The sequence below is a fragment of the Manis javanica genome, chromosome 15, assembly GCF_040802235.1.
Source record: "Manis javanica isolate MJ-LG chromosome 15, MJ_LKY, whole genome shotgun sequence".
NCBI classification, from domain to species: Eukaryota; Metazoa; Chordata; class Mammalia; order Pholidota; family Manidae; genus Manis; species Manis javanica.
Window position 1 is genome coordinate 30520166 of NC_133170.1, and position 14642 is coordinate 30534807.

A 14642-nucleotide genomic window follows, 5' to 3' on the forward strand; every position below is an offset into this window, starting at 1 on the left:
CCCTCCCTGAAAGTTCACCTCTTGAATGCCTGCTTAAGCATCTGGCTACCCTCTCCCTGACGCCTGATATAAAACCAAAACTTCTCCATAAATATTGCTCCCAAGATTGGCCGACATACCCCCTAGACAATAACAACCAATGGCCCGCAGGGGGAACTCTTGATCCTAACATCACTCGCGATCTTTTTAACTACTGCCAGCGCCTGAAAAAATGGAAGGAGATTCCCTATATCGAAGCTTTCCGCCTCCTCCTCTCCCCGCCACCTCCCAAGTTCTCCTAGCCTGCAAGCCGCCGCCCCCGCAGAAGCCTCCTGTTCACTCCCTTCCCCTTCTCCTACAACAGCCCTTCTCCCTTCCTCCCCAACCATCTCCTCCCCCATCTCACCTCCTCCACCTTCATTCCCTGCAGATTAAGCCTGAGCCTTTCAGCCCCCCTTTAACTAGGTCCCAGGGGCCTCATCCGTCTTTGCCCTCATCACCTGTTTCTCCCCTGTTAGGGACCGCCTTTATCTTCTCACATGTTTGTAGGGAGAATGGGAAAGCACCTTCCCCCATGTCTGAACGCAGCATGGGAAAGCACAAGCTAGAAAACAACCGGTGCAGTCCTTGGAAGTTATCTGTCCACAAAAACATATCTTGTCCTCGAAGATGAGCCAAGACTCTTCACTCTGAAAATAGAAAGACCTTGAAGATGTGTAGAAACACTGCCCCTGCTTCTAAATATGCCTGTCCACCACTTGCAGATGTGGCAGGAATGGAGAACAAAGAACATTCTGTTTACGCATTTCATAAGCAATTAACTGGAGCCCTGCTGTAGCTCAGTTAGTAGAGCATGGGACTCTTAACCTCAGTCATGAGTTCAGGCCTAACTAAAGCAGCAGAGGCAAGCAGCTGGGCTGCAGGCTGGCAACACGTGGGTCTGATTCTATCTTTCTTTATTTTCTTTGCCCCCCTTCCGCACTTCAGGACCTGCTTGAATAGGCGCAGCTAGACCACATCACTCCCCCACAGACTGAGCCAGAACCCTTCAGTCCCCCTCAGACTTGGTCCCGAGAGCCTCCCAAAATTATCGCCCCCCTCCTGGAGGTAGCAAGATCCAAAGGCATTTAGGAGATTTAGCCCAACTAGAGAAATGCCTAAGTTCCTTTTCCACTGATCCCATGACATACATCAGGGAGTTTCAATGGACCCTCCAGTCTTACAGCCTCACGCATCATGACATTTTCATGCTCCTGGCCAATACTCTCCTCCCTGAAGAGCGTAGACGAGCTTGGGACTTCGCCCAAATGCACGCTACCGAAACCCACAGGACTGACCCCACCTGTCCCTCTGGCCCCACTGCTGTCCCCGAACAAGACCCACACTGGGATTATAACACTGCCGTGGGTCTCCACTCTCGAGATATTTTTGCCTCCTGCTTAATAGCAGGTCTAAAAAAGGCAGCTCGTAAAATAGTCAATTTTCAAAAACTCCAAGACATAATTCAAAAGAGAGACGAAACCCCCTCCGAGTTCTTAGACAGACTCACTCAAGCCCTATTACAGTATACCAGCCTGGAGCCAGAAACACCTGAAGGAAGACAGGTCCTTATGACATACTTCCTAGCTCAAGGCTACCCCGACATTAAAGCTAAACTCAAAAAGTTAGAACAGGGCCCCGCTACCTCACAGACTGAGATCCTAACAGTGGCCTTTAAAGTCTTCCATAACCGGGAGGAGGAGAAAGAACGCCGTAAACAAAAAGCTGATCAGGCCAATTTCCAGATGTTGGCCCAGCTGATAAAACCACAACCTGGGCGCCCCTCTACAGACAAGCCCCCCCCCAGGAGCTTGTTTCAAGTGCGGAAAAGAGGGACATTGGTCAAGGACATGCCCATCCCCCAGATCTCCTACCACCCCATGCCCCAGATGCCACAAAAAGGGCCACTGGGGGTCTGATTGCCCAACCACCCGAAGGGGAGGCTGGACGAACAACCCCCATCCTAAGCCCGCCGTAGTGGGGCTGGCAGAAGAAGATTGATGGGGCCCGGGGGCTTCTCGGCCGACCATTTCCATCACCAAACAGGAGCCCAGGGTTACTTTAACAGTAGACGGTCGCCCCATCTCCCTCCTAGACACAGGAGCCACCTTCTCAGTCTTGCGAGAATACCGCGGCCCTACGATGCCTGCCATTACTCCTATAGTCAGGGTAAGAGGTAAACAGATTTTCCCATTAAACCCCCCCCCCCACCCCTTTATGCACAATCCAAGACAATCCCATACCTTTCTCCCACTCTTTCCTGGTTATGCCCCAGTGTCCTATCCCTTTACTAAGATGGGACATCCTTTCCCTTCTCCACGTTTCCATAACTATATCCAGTCCCACAGCCCCCAGTACTCCCTTTCTGATGGCCCTCATAGCTGACGACCCCCCTCTACCCAATGAAAGCTCCGGTTCTGCCCTCATACACCCTGTAAATCCCAAAGTTTGGGACATTACAAGCCAATCTGTGGCCCTATGTCCCCCTGCCTCTATCAGATTATGTGACCTCTCAGTATATCTGTCAGGCCCAATACCCCCTAACCACTTCAGCCCTCATAGGCCTCCAACCCATCATTCAAGATCTCTTAAACAAAAATTACCTCAGACCCACTCACTCCCCATTTAATACCCCCATATTAGCTGTTAAAAAAACCAACGGATCTTTCCGCCTTGTCCAAGACCTTCGCCTCATCAACAAAGCCATTGTCCCTATCCATCCCTTAGTTCCAAATCCATACAGCCTCAGCATCCCACTTCTCAGTCCTAGATCTCAAGGACCCATTTTTCTATCCCTCTAGACCCCTGCTCCCAAGATTTTTTCATCTTCACCTGGACGGACCCATACACAAGACATTCTAAACAACTCACTTGGACAGTTTTGCCACAAAGCTTCCGAGATAGTCCCCATATTTTTAGACAGGTCCTAGCTCAAGACCTCAAACAGTTTCATCATGATCACTCCAAGTCCACCTTATTATAATACATGGACAATCTTCTACTCTGCAGTCTCTCGTGGGAACAGTCTCAACTTGACACTGCCTCCCTACTTAACCTTCTAGCGTCCAGAAGTTACCGGGTATCCCCCATGAAAGCTCAAATCTCTTCCCCTCCTGTCACTTACCTCAGATTCCTTCTATCTCAACAAAGAAAGTCCATTACCTTAGACAGAAAATGGCTCCTCTCTGACCTGCCCATTCCCAAAACCAAGACAGCAATCCTTTCCTTTCTAAGCCTGGCTAGATATTTTAGAGCGTAGATCCCTAACTTCTCCCTGCTCCCTGTTGGCAAGACCCCTATACGACCTCAGCAAGAGCCCCCCCTAAAAAACCATTATCCTCCTCACCCCGACACTCCTTCATTAAGCTCTGTCAAGCCCTTGTGGAAGCCCCAGCTCTCCATCTTCCTGATTTGTCGAAGCCCTTCTCATTATACATTCATGAGAGGTCCAGTCAAGCTCTTAAGAGTCCTAGGCCAATATTATGGCCCATCCTTTGCCCCAGTAGCTTATCTCTCCAAGCGATTAGACCCCACAGTTCGGGGATGGCCCCCCTGCCTACGAGCATTAGCCGCTAGACAGCTCTTGCAGAAAGAAGCTCATAAACTGACATTCAGGGTGCCCCTTACCATTCTGTCCCCACATCACCTAAAAGATCTCTTAACCTACAAAAGTTTACAGACTCTCCCTCCCTCCAGACTCCTGACCTTACTGTCCTCTTTCCTTCAAAATCCCGTTCACCCCCTTTGCCATCCATACCCAAATCATGACTTTTTCCTCCTTTACTGCTCTCTTGCTTTTTTCCTCATTCTTATTGTCTTCCCCGCTACCCCAGCCTCCTTTGTATGGTGATTCAAAGTCAGACAGACTTACACACAGCATCAAACAAAAGTTACTGCCCTCATTGCCACACCAGCCTGCCCTCTGAAAAGCTGCTCTGAGCCTTTATACCTCCACTTTCCTCCCTCCACTGAAGTGTTCACTAGCAGCTACCCTTATTCTCCCTACCTCTGCTTCCTCTATGACCAAAAACAAGCCTATTGCAGGCGATAGCCAGACACCTACAAGAGATGTCCCTACTGGTCTTGTGCAATTCACTACATGAGTAACTTCCAGTACCCACAGTATTACTCCTCCAACCGTTTCATGAAATATCCCAACGGCTCATTCTCCTTATCAATCCCAGATCCCTGGGACTCTTGATGAGCTGCCAGAGTTACAGCCTCAGTTTACTATGGGGGGGGGGTTCCTTGACCCCCCACAGTACCCTTCATATCTCTCAAAAGTATGTTCCCTCTCATTCCCAGATCTCTCAAGTTGCATCAGATAGCAGACATTCCGAAAAAGTCATTATCCAAACTCTTGACGGTGCCTCTTCATCTTCTTATCCCTGCCCCTCTTTCCCATTTCTCCTACTCTTCATTACAGCTCATTCAGGACACCACCATCTTTCTCAACCACACCCTTAACACAGCCAATTGTTTCTTGTGTGCATCACTACAGCGCCCACTGCTGGCCGCCGTGCCCCTTAATATTTCCAACTACTCCTTTCCATGCAGAAAGACAACCCCTCTGTCCCCTGGCAGACATACCCCTATGGGAACCAGAATACGCAGATAATCTCACCATCCACCACTGTGTAGGCCCAACTCAACCCCGCCTCCAGTGCACTTCACTGCCTCTCTATCTACACCCCTACCTCCAGCTCTAAGACTTTTACGCAACTGGGACAGTTCTTTTGGTGTAATGTCAGTCTTTTCAACTCAGTGCCTCTCAACTCCGATACACCCTGCATTCTCGTCACCCTAATCCCATAGTTTACACTTTACAGCATGGCAGAATTCCTTGAGCTCCAACCTCCCTTGCCCTCATGCACAAAAAGAGCTGCTTTCCTTCCCATCATGGTCAGTAGCTCTTTGATCACCTCAGCCATTGGGGCAGGGTTTTCGGGAGAAGCCTTGGGTCACTCTCTATAGGCAGTTAGAGATCTCAACGCCAAACTTGAGGGAGCCCTGACATCCACTGCCGATTCTCTAGCCTCTCTCCAAAGACAGGTCACTTCGCTAGCTAAAGTCACCCTTCAAAACCGGCGGGCCCTAGATCTGCTTACAGCCGAGAAGGGCGGCACCTGCGTCTTCCTCTGGGAAGAGTGCTGCTATTCCGGCATTGTAGAAACTAACATTACCAAACTCACCGACCTTGCCTCCAGCCTCCACTCTGCTTCCAATTCCAACCCATTCTCTTCAATACTAACAAACCCCCTCCTCACCTACCTCTGGCCCAATGCAGGCCTCATAATAATCATTCGTCTCGCCTGTCTCTTCTTACCCTGTATAATAAAGTTCATCAAATCCCAAGTCGGAAAAATCTCTAATCAAGCTTTCAACCAGCTTTTACTCAGGAACTACCAGCTTCTGGCCACAGAAGATCCCTCACCCTCACGTGACCTCCTCTCCACATGCTGAGATGGACCCCTCTCTCCACTGGAAACTGTTCCTGGAAACAATGGCCGCAGACGCCTGGCTCCTGACACCCATATCCTCTTGGCACCATTGGAATCAACAGGTCCTCAACCTATGGTTACAGGGAACCTTCATTGATTTCTAAACCTGAAGAAGTCCACATCTACTCGTCCTTACTGTGGGGAGTCCTATCAACCCTTTCCTCCCAATCCTCAAGCCCTCACTCCCTTCTCCGCCCCTGTTCAGCAGGAAGCAGCCAGAGAGAAAGCAACGTCCACAAACCCATAGAGGAGAAAGGGGGGAATGAAGGGTCGCCACCAGTAAGATGGCAAACTTCCGGCTTCTCTTCGGGGTCCTCAGTTTCCGCCGGCGCCACCTGAAGCCCAATCAACTCTCGTCCCCCTCCCAATCCCAGCACCTAGCCAACAGCCACCAGCCCCGTAGAAGTGACACCTCAATCAATTCATGCCCCTTCCTATATAACCCAGCACCTTTCCCTAATAAAGCGGAACTCTCCGGTGAATTGCTGCTATGTGTCGCTCCTTTCCTTTCAGTTTCCAGGTTCTGGATGTTTTTAATTCTGTTTGACTTTTGTGTCCCCCAGAAGAGAGGGTTGGAGATAATTGTTAGGCCCTAAAGTGGCCTAAAGTGGCATATTTGGCCCAGATTTAGGGATGAAGTGGGAGGATGCTCAGTTGTAGAACTTTGTAAGTTAGTGCACAACTGGTTTGAGAAAGCGTTCTTGTCTTTACTATGTAAGTAGGTCATTTTTCCCCATTGTTTTGAAACCAAGGAACCCTTCTGTAAATAAATGAAATGCAAATAAAGATGAACCAGATTGGGTAGAAGGGACTAATTGGAGAAGGAATTAGATAGAACAACCAAATTCTTTTTTATTCCTTTGGTGACCTGGTTTTGTCTTTCTGAAACTGGTCCCATTTCAGAAGAACAGTTCTTAGATGATTCCATGAAGACGGAAAGGACACAGTGCTATTTAAAAAATACCTCTTGCTCTCTCCCCTCCCCTGTAATTTCCATATCTATTGACCTGTTGAGGAAAATTCAACTAATGTTGATTCTCTTTGTGCAATAGACTCAGTTCCTCTCTAAGGGTACCAGATTGGAAGAAGGTCATGAAGAAATTTTTAGTAGGTGTTTACTCTATAGGTTGGGCCACATGAAATCCTGGCTTAATTTTCATACTGTATTTCAAAACACCTTAAAAGCCCTGTCAATCTTTGTTGTTAACAGTCCAGAGATTTTGCTTAAGAACATTATTTTGCTTCTCCTAGATATTTTCCCACTTTTCCCAAGGCCTTCAATGTGTAAATATTCTGGAGTTTTCAAGAATAAAAGTTATTATATAGTTAAAAGGGCAGATGTTGAGTATGTAAAAGTATTTAGAAGTACAAAATGCTTCTCTCATATTTGAATTGTTATTAGACCATGTAGGCCTATGGGAAATAGATATGCCAAATTTAAGTATCTGTATTATTCTTTTCCTTCAAAATACAGAAAGATTCTTTAAATTATTTTAAATTTAAATGGTAACTGAAATCCATGTTACCTTGGAAAGCAGTGTTTCAAACTGCAGTTCTCTCTGCCTGAAGACAAGTTTTTATTTCTGTATCCCAACACCCAACAATTAATAGCACTTTAAAGATGGAATGAGATGCCCAGGGCTTTACTAAGTCAGTGTGTTGCACAAATGATAAGGAGGAAGGACTTCAGTATTGACCTAAAATATTTTAATCAAAGATTTGCAGACACTTCACTCCACCCACATTTTGATAAGTCTACTTCACATATGTGGTCTTTATTTAGTAAGAAAATGTTAAATATTCTAAAAATAAAATGCTACATAAGTTTAAATGTTAATGAGACTTGAAGGCCAGATATTTCTTGGGCACAAGTGTTAAATAATAAATATTTCCAATTTAATTAATGAAAACCAGTCGTACTGCTTCAGTCACACAGTTTTTTTGGAAGGTTCGCCTTTGGGGCTAATAAACAATAGGAAGGCATAGGATTGCTACGTTAGAAAATAATGACATTTAGGAATAAAGAGAAAGTGCCTGTAGAGGATGTTTAAAATCTTAAAAACATGTAACTGAAGATACGCAAATTGCTGTAAGAGCATTGTACCAAACACTAGCATTGTCTTTCTCACACCAGCAAATAATGTACTGAGCACTGTTATTTGGATGATACTGAGATGAACAGTTGTTTTAGCTGTTGCCCAGCTCCCCAGTCCCCACTTCAGCAGCCTGGAACTGTGCACATTACAGGAGGACATGTGACAGGTGATCCTTGGTTTTGCCTGTCAAAACAATTTTATGTAGGTGGAAAGAATTAAATGAATAGAGGAGCCTAGCTGCATCAGCTCTGCTTTACTCTGAAGGTGTAGGGAATGCTGCAATTAGGATAGTGTTACCAAGCCTCCAGGTTTATCCAGATTGATAATGCTGGAGAGAAGGTACTAAAAAGCAACAGTGGCTAATCTGTTCTAAATCTTATCTGATACTTTATTTAAAAATTTTTATCATTATCTTGATGATAATTTGATTGACAGTGGGTAATATTTAGGCAATATGGATTCATCTTATTTACCCTCACATATAATTTAGTAATTTACCTAAATTTACCTAAAATACTTTTCAGTGATCTCTAGTTAATAATAGAAATATCATCCTGGCTTTCTGAGAAGAAAATTGTTTTAGAAGCTTTACAAAATTTTTAAGATACATTTGTCTAGTGAGTGGAACATGATCTTTAAATCAAATCTTCATTTAATTCTTGCTTCTGCTTTGAATGTGAATTTGAGGAATATACTAATTTTTCTTAGCCTGTTCATCTGTTTAAAAATAAAGTAATATTATCTAATATTTTCTCAGATTTTTCTGAGGATTAATGAGAATAGAAGTAAGATAACCAAGTAGTAAATAGCAAACACTTGGGAACTATTACTTTTAAAGCCACAGCTGTTCTTACTGGTCTGCAGCTTTATGTTAGTTTTGGTCTATTTTACTCTTGTCTTAAGTTAAAATTCTTTTGGGTGCTAAAATAAAGTAGTTCTTCAAGATATTTTATGAAGTGATCCTAGATAAAGAAGTAAGAGATTGAGTTATAAGGCATAGAACAAGTTGACACATCATTGAAAGAAGCACCAAATTATTTGTTTGGGTTTTTCCCCTACTAAGTTGATAGTTTGTGCTCATGCAACCAAGGTTCTCAGACCCTTTAAACTAAATCATCAGTAATTTTCAGGGAGAATAAAAATCTACAGTAGATACGTAAAATAGCTCCAATTTGTAGTATAGATGACTTATAGGCAAAATTAGATAAAAGTTGATCTTAATCTTCCCATGGAATTTTAAGATTGCTGTTCAGTGTATTCTCAAGGAAAATTGGTTGAGGATTTTTGGTGAGGAAGAAGTCTGTTTGGTTTGTTTGTTTTTTCCTTTATTTATATTTAATTCCTCTTTATGCATATAAATACCCAGCTGTTTATAAAATAAATAGTTGGCAGCTTTTTTGCCATAGCTATTACACATTATTTTTAAAAATCAAAATGGCAGCAGCTGTGGTCTTTGCAAGTTGGTCATGGTGTTACACTTACTGAGGTACCGAGGCCTACTTCCAGTTAGCACCTTTTAAATCACAGGAATTTCTTTTATCCCTGGGGAAATGCTAACTCCTTGCTAAGGATACACACCTACTTTTTTGGAAGGCACATTCCATGGATTCACTAACACATGGCTATTGGAAGTGTTATGCTAGGTTGTCAGATGCTAAAAATAAAATACTGAAAAAGCATTTTATCACTGCATTTAGAATAAACCTCAATATAGTATTTTTTGTGATTAAGTGCAAAGAAAGAGGTATATACTTAGATCATAAAAACATATATAAGTGTGGAGAGGGGATAATTTAACCAAGAGTATAAGGGGCAGTCAGGGAAGGTGTCTCTAAGGAAATAACTTGAATTGATCTTTGAAGAATTAATGGGCATTATCTAGGTAAAAAAGGTTAATAGAAGGGTGTCTTAGGGGGAACAGTATATATGAAGGACCTCAGTGGGAAGAAGCATGCCATGTTTAAAAATGGAAAAGATTAGAGTGATAAGGAAATTAGGTTTGGAGAGTGGACAAGGACTATAGTATGTGGGGCCTCATAGGTCACAGCAATTCTCACTTTTATCTTAAAGGCTGTGGAAAGTTATTAAATAATTTTAAACAGTGTTATGGCATACAATACATAATTGAATCTAAAACTTCAGTTGTATGACACAATTTCAGAGATACTAAAAATGTGAAAAATGGCATTTCTAAGAAATAGTTAAGTAGGCATAGAAATTATTAAATTGAGCCAGTTGGCATAAAAATACACTGGCTCAGTGATTCTGTAACATCTTCTTATGTTGACAGATAGTAACTGCATGAGTGGAGGTGAGGACTTAATAATGTGGGTAACTATTGAACCACATATTTGAAACCAACATAAGATAATATATCAACAATACTTCAAGAAGAAAAAAATACACTGGCTCTATCTGGACAAATCTACAAACAGATTGTATGGGGTTAAGATGAGATGTGTAGAAATGACTTTTAGTAGGTTATGGTAGGACTCCAGAAGAGATTGTGATGGCTTGAAATAAGATTGTGGTAGTAGAGAAAGACTACTCAAAGTAAATTACTTTAAGTTTTCAGCAGAAAGAATTTACAAGCCTTGTGTATTTTAAAACATTGTTGAAAACTTGGAACTGTAGACACAATAGAAACAATCTTAATGTAAATTTTAAATTATGATTAAAATTTAAGTAACAATGTAGAATGTTATGCTACAGGCTTAGTTTACATCTAGTGACAATTTCTGGCTAAAATTATATACCCATTGAGAGAAAACCTTTCACAGTTGATTGTTCATAGTCTTTTAAATTGTATAAGAATTTTGTGAAAGCCTTACAGAGAAAAATTATTTGGACTTAGAGTTAACTTCCCATTTGTACAAAAGAGATTGTATTATATAATTTATATTTAAGCTATTATTATTAAGCACTATGCTTCCTTATCCTGTATAATATATATTCCAAGTTTCAGCTTCAGTGATCTACTGTGGTATATTTTCCAACAGTTCAAACAATTGGTGAATAAACAAATTTAAATAGATTAAAATATTATCGCTCACCCATACCTCACCGTAACCCTAAACCTCAATCTCACCCTCGCCCTAACATTAAACCCAGACACTAACTCCAACTGTAACCCTATCCTGCCCATACACCTTGCCAAAAACCTTATCCTAACCCTAGCCCTGGCCTTTAGCATTTTAAGAATTATGTGACTAGAACTGTGAGTACTTACATGCCCATGATCTCACTTTAATGCTTAGAGTAACTTGTTGACAAGGCATCTCTTCCCACGTGGCTAACACTACCTTATGCACACAGAGTTGGGTCTTCTGTGATAGTTCTCAAAGTACCCAATTTTTCTTTTTATCAACTTAATAAGATTAATGCCTCTGCCTCTTAATGTTGTAAGGTTTAGGATAGCAGGAACCTTGTCCCTTATGTTCATCATATCCAATTGTCTGAGACAGGATACCCAAATATTAAAATTTAAGCAAACATTTATGAAGATGTATAATAACTACTAAAACTAAAATGAATTTTGCCTGCTACAGATGAGTGCTTCAAGATAATCAGGTAGGTAGACCGTATATTAAACTACATATCAAACAGTATATTGAAATAAAATTGAATATCACTTAATGATAGAGTATCATAATTCATTTAGCTCATGTGATTATTGTTTTCTAGTTTTGAGGCTGAGTTAACTTTTTGAAGTTTCTGTTAAATTAGAGATATATAAACCTTTATTGCACAACTTTGTTGTATTCACTTTCTAGTAAGACATGTACTGGGGACATAGTTCAAAATACTGGGAAAGCTAGATGCCAGGTGTTTTCTAGGCAGGAGCAAAGATGTTGCTCCATGGCCAGTGTGTTCCTGGGGTTTTCATGCAGCGTGAACCAGACACTCCAGTATTAGACAAACACAATTTTACTTACAGCCACCTCCTCTTTTAGGGGCCATTAGTCCTCATTTCATGCCAAATTTTCACAAGAGATTCCCTGTTCTTCCAAATAAGTTCATGACCATAAGTAATATACCATTTTTCAAAGAAAGCTTCCTTAAGATGTGCTGCATGATCAAAAAATTTCCATCCCAGGATCATTCCTATTGTATCCCTGGCAATATTAGCTTTTAGGACATTCCCTGCTGTGAACGTGAACATTGAAAGGAAAGTTATAGTGATCCTCCCTTCTGGGATCTTAGTGCAGATGGCAGCAAAGATGGTCATGATTGCGCCTAATGTACCAAGTGATGGTCCGTATCTTCCTGTGTCAACTTTACACACATAACTGACACAGTTGAAATTAATGCCTGCAGATAAGTACATTGCTGTGAACTGCACTTGACCTGGAATGTTCACTATGCTGGAGGAGAAGTTCCACAAAACAGTCATATTTGTGGCCATGTGAAACAAGGAGAAATGATGGAATGTTGACAGCAACTTCAGAGAACAGAGGACCTTTGAGGCTGGGTTGGATGTGAATGTCTGATCATTATCTGCTATAGAGATGGTAATCTCCAGAAACAGAATAGAAAAACATTTGCAGCTATGATACCTGTCCAAGTCCCCTGGCCATCACTGAGATTATTCCACCATTTGTTAATGTCATTGCTGAAGTCTCCTTCCTTTTGTGGTCTTATTGCTGTCCAACCAGTCAGCTTTTATACCATCAGAATAACTCTGGACCCTGGGTTTCAGTGATTTGCTTTGCCAGATAGCAACTGACCCAAATGCACAACCTATAAACCCAACAGTTAAAAAAAAAAAAAGGCTTTACAAGAGTCTTTAAGGGATAGGGAGAAGGGGGAAGACTGTTTCTTCTATAGGAGGAATCAAAGCTGCCTTTTATCTACTTCACTGTTTGTTCTTGGATACTTTTCTGAATCCACATTTTTGCTGAATAAGAAAGTTAAACCCAGACTGTTAGTACTATGTTAAATGTCCCTTCATGGTTGCCAAAATATTGTTGGTCAATCCAATCTGGGGAGATCTCCCTGCGTGTTAGGTGAGACCTCAACCCACAGGAGGGTTCTTGATTCTGACTGAGGAAGAATTTGCAAGCAGGTCATGCAGGGAGGTACAAGCAGAGTAGTTTAAAAAGCAAATTACTCACTCAAAAGGAGTGCAGGTGTGCTCCCTAGGTGATCAGCCTTTTCACAGTTTCTTCAAAATATGTTTTCTTAATTCAGCTATACAATAATAAGTTTCAGTAATGTATAAGGGAGTTAACAAGTGATCTAGATTTTTCTTCTTTTTTTTCTACATAAATTTTCCTTAAATGAGTAACATTTAAGAATGAATAGTAAGCAAGATATTTAAAAAACACTTTTGGGAAACGCTGTTGAAGATCAGTAAATGGAAAACTAAACAAGCTAAAAACTCTTCATACTGTAAAACACCAAATATTTTGAGAATTTAGAGAACAAAAGTCTATACTTTTAAATGCATACCTGAGCTGGTAAGAATGTAAGGATAATCTCGAAAGTCTAAAAACTAAGAAGAAATTAAAAACCAGACTGTTAAAAGTGAATTGACATTTCAGCTTTTGTAGGACAGTTGCCAGTCTTGTTAGTTAAGACACATGGTTTTACCATTTATCTGAGGATAAATGAAATCTCAAGCCCAAGCAAGTATTGGAATTGAGAGACAATAAAGTTGTTCCTAGAGCTACACCTTTAATGAAAAGACAGACTAGAGAAGAACTCTATTTCTGAGGAAAAGACAGGCTTCTCTAGGTCAGCTGAAAAATATTAACCTGAGAATTCATAATTAAGGATTTGTATTTACACGTGTGAGATTTGAATTTGAATCAATTACATGGAGCCATGTATGGCCAAGCCTGGTAATACCCGTTAGCGCAATAGCCCTAAACAAATTCGGAGCCTGTCTACAGGGGTATACCCATAACAGGATAATCCAACAGACAAGTCATAGTTTAAGATAACCATATTATCAAATATTGTAAGTCACACGAAGAAACAGGCCACTGTGAGTGAAAGAATGCTAGCACCTAATATTGTAAGTCACACGAAGAAACAGGCCACTGTGAGTGAAAGAATGCTAGCACCTAAACAATAGGCAAAATTAGATCCCCAGTAACTCAGGTAAAAGTGGTATGAATTGAGCCTCCAAAATAAGTTATTTTAAAAGAGTTAAGGGACTAAAAATCTAAAATAACAAAAACACCAAGATGATGGAGGAGGGTAGTGAATAACTGATTTGATAAAGACCCAAACAGAGCTCCAAGAAATGAAAATGCATTACAGTTTAAAACTAGATGACAAGTATCACCTTGGTCGTCTGGCTCCAGATACTCTGACTTGTCCTTTGGCTTTCTGTTCTCTGGGAAAGGAACATTTTATTTTAGGAGGATAACCCAAGATGATTGAGCTCTGCTGCCAGGGATCTGAGTCTCAGCGGACAGGGCATGTGACTTTGGTTGCAACCACCTGTTGGAAGTGGAAATGAAAGTGATAAAAGGGCTGTGAAAGGGGGTTTTTCAGGAACTTTGAGAGAGGACAGTCTTGCGGTGGTAATTTGGAGATGGAGCAGGTCCTGAGAGGGAAGAAATTCCAAAGAGAATGCTAGGAAAACTTACCTGTTCATGAAGCTTGGATGGAGTAGAGGTTGAAGGGGATCATTGCAAATTGAGCTGCCAGTTATGTTTCATTCAAAACCCCATGTGTAGAGTTAACACAGAGTGGGGAGGGGTAATTACAATGCCTCCCCCAGGCATTGGACCTAGAGAAATGGCAAGAGAATTCCTTCCCCACTGAAGCCTTTAATATGAGTACCTAGCTTTTTCTTCTTTTTACCTTCCTAACTTTATGATGCTAGTGGAGAGAGTAGAGACTGGAGTAGTGACCAAGTTCCCTTTGTAAAACCCCCCAGTAGGTACTTTTGGTGATAGACAGACTGTTCGTAGGTTTTATTTTCTTTATGGATAGCCTGTCTACCCAGCCCTCCAAAACCTGTATGTTCAGTTGGAAGTGTTCATCTGGTTTGTGTTTGTTTATTATTTCTGGA

The 14642-nt window shown here is 41.6% G+C and overlaps 1 protein-coding gene and 1 pseudogene across 15 annotated transcripts in view; one reads left to right on the plus strand and one right to left on the minus strand.

Annotated features, from left to right (window-relative positions):
* The window catches only part of WNK1 (WNK lysine deficient protein kinase 1), a 179231-nt gene that overhangs the window by 62112 nt on the left and 102477 nt on the right, over positions 1-14642 (plus strand). The gene's annotated exons all lie outside the window — the stretch shown is intronic.
* On the minus strand, positions 5626-14222 carry LOC108392049 (presenilin-associated rhomboid-like protein, mitochondrial pseudogene; annotated as a pseudogene).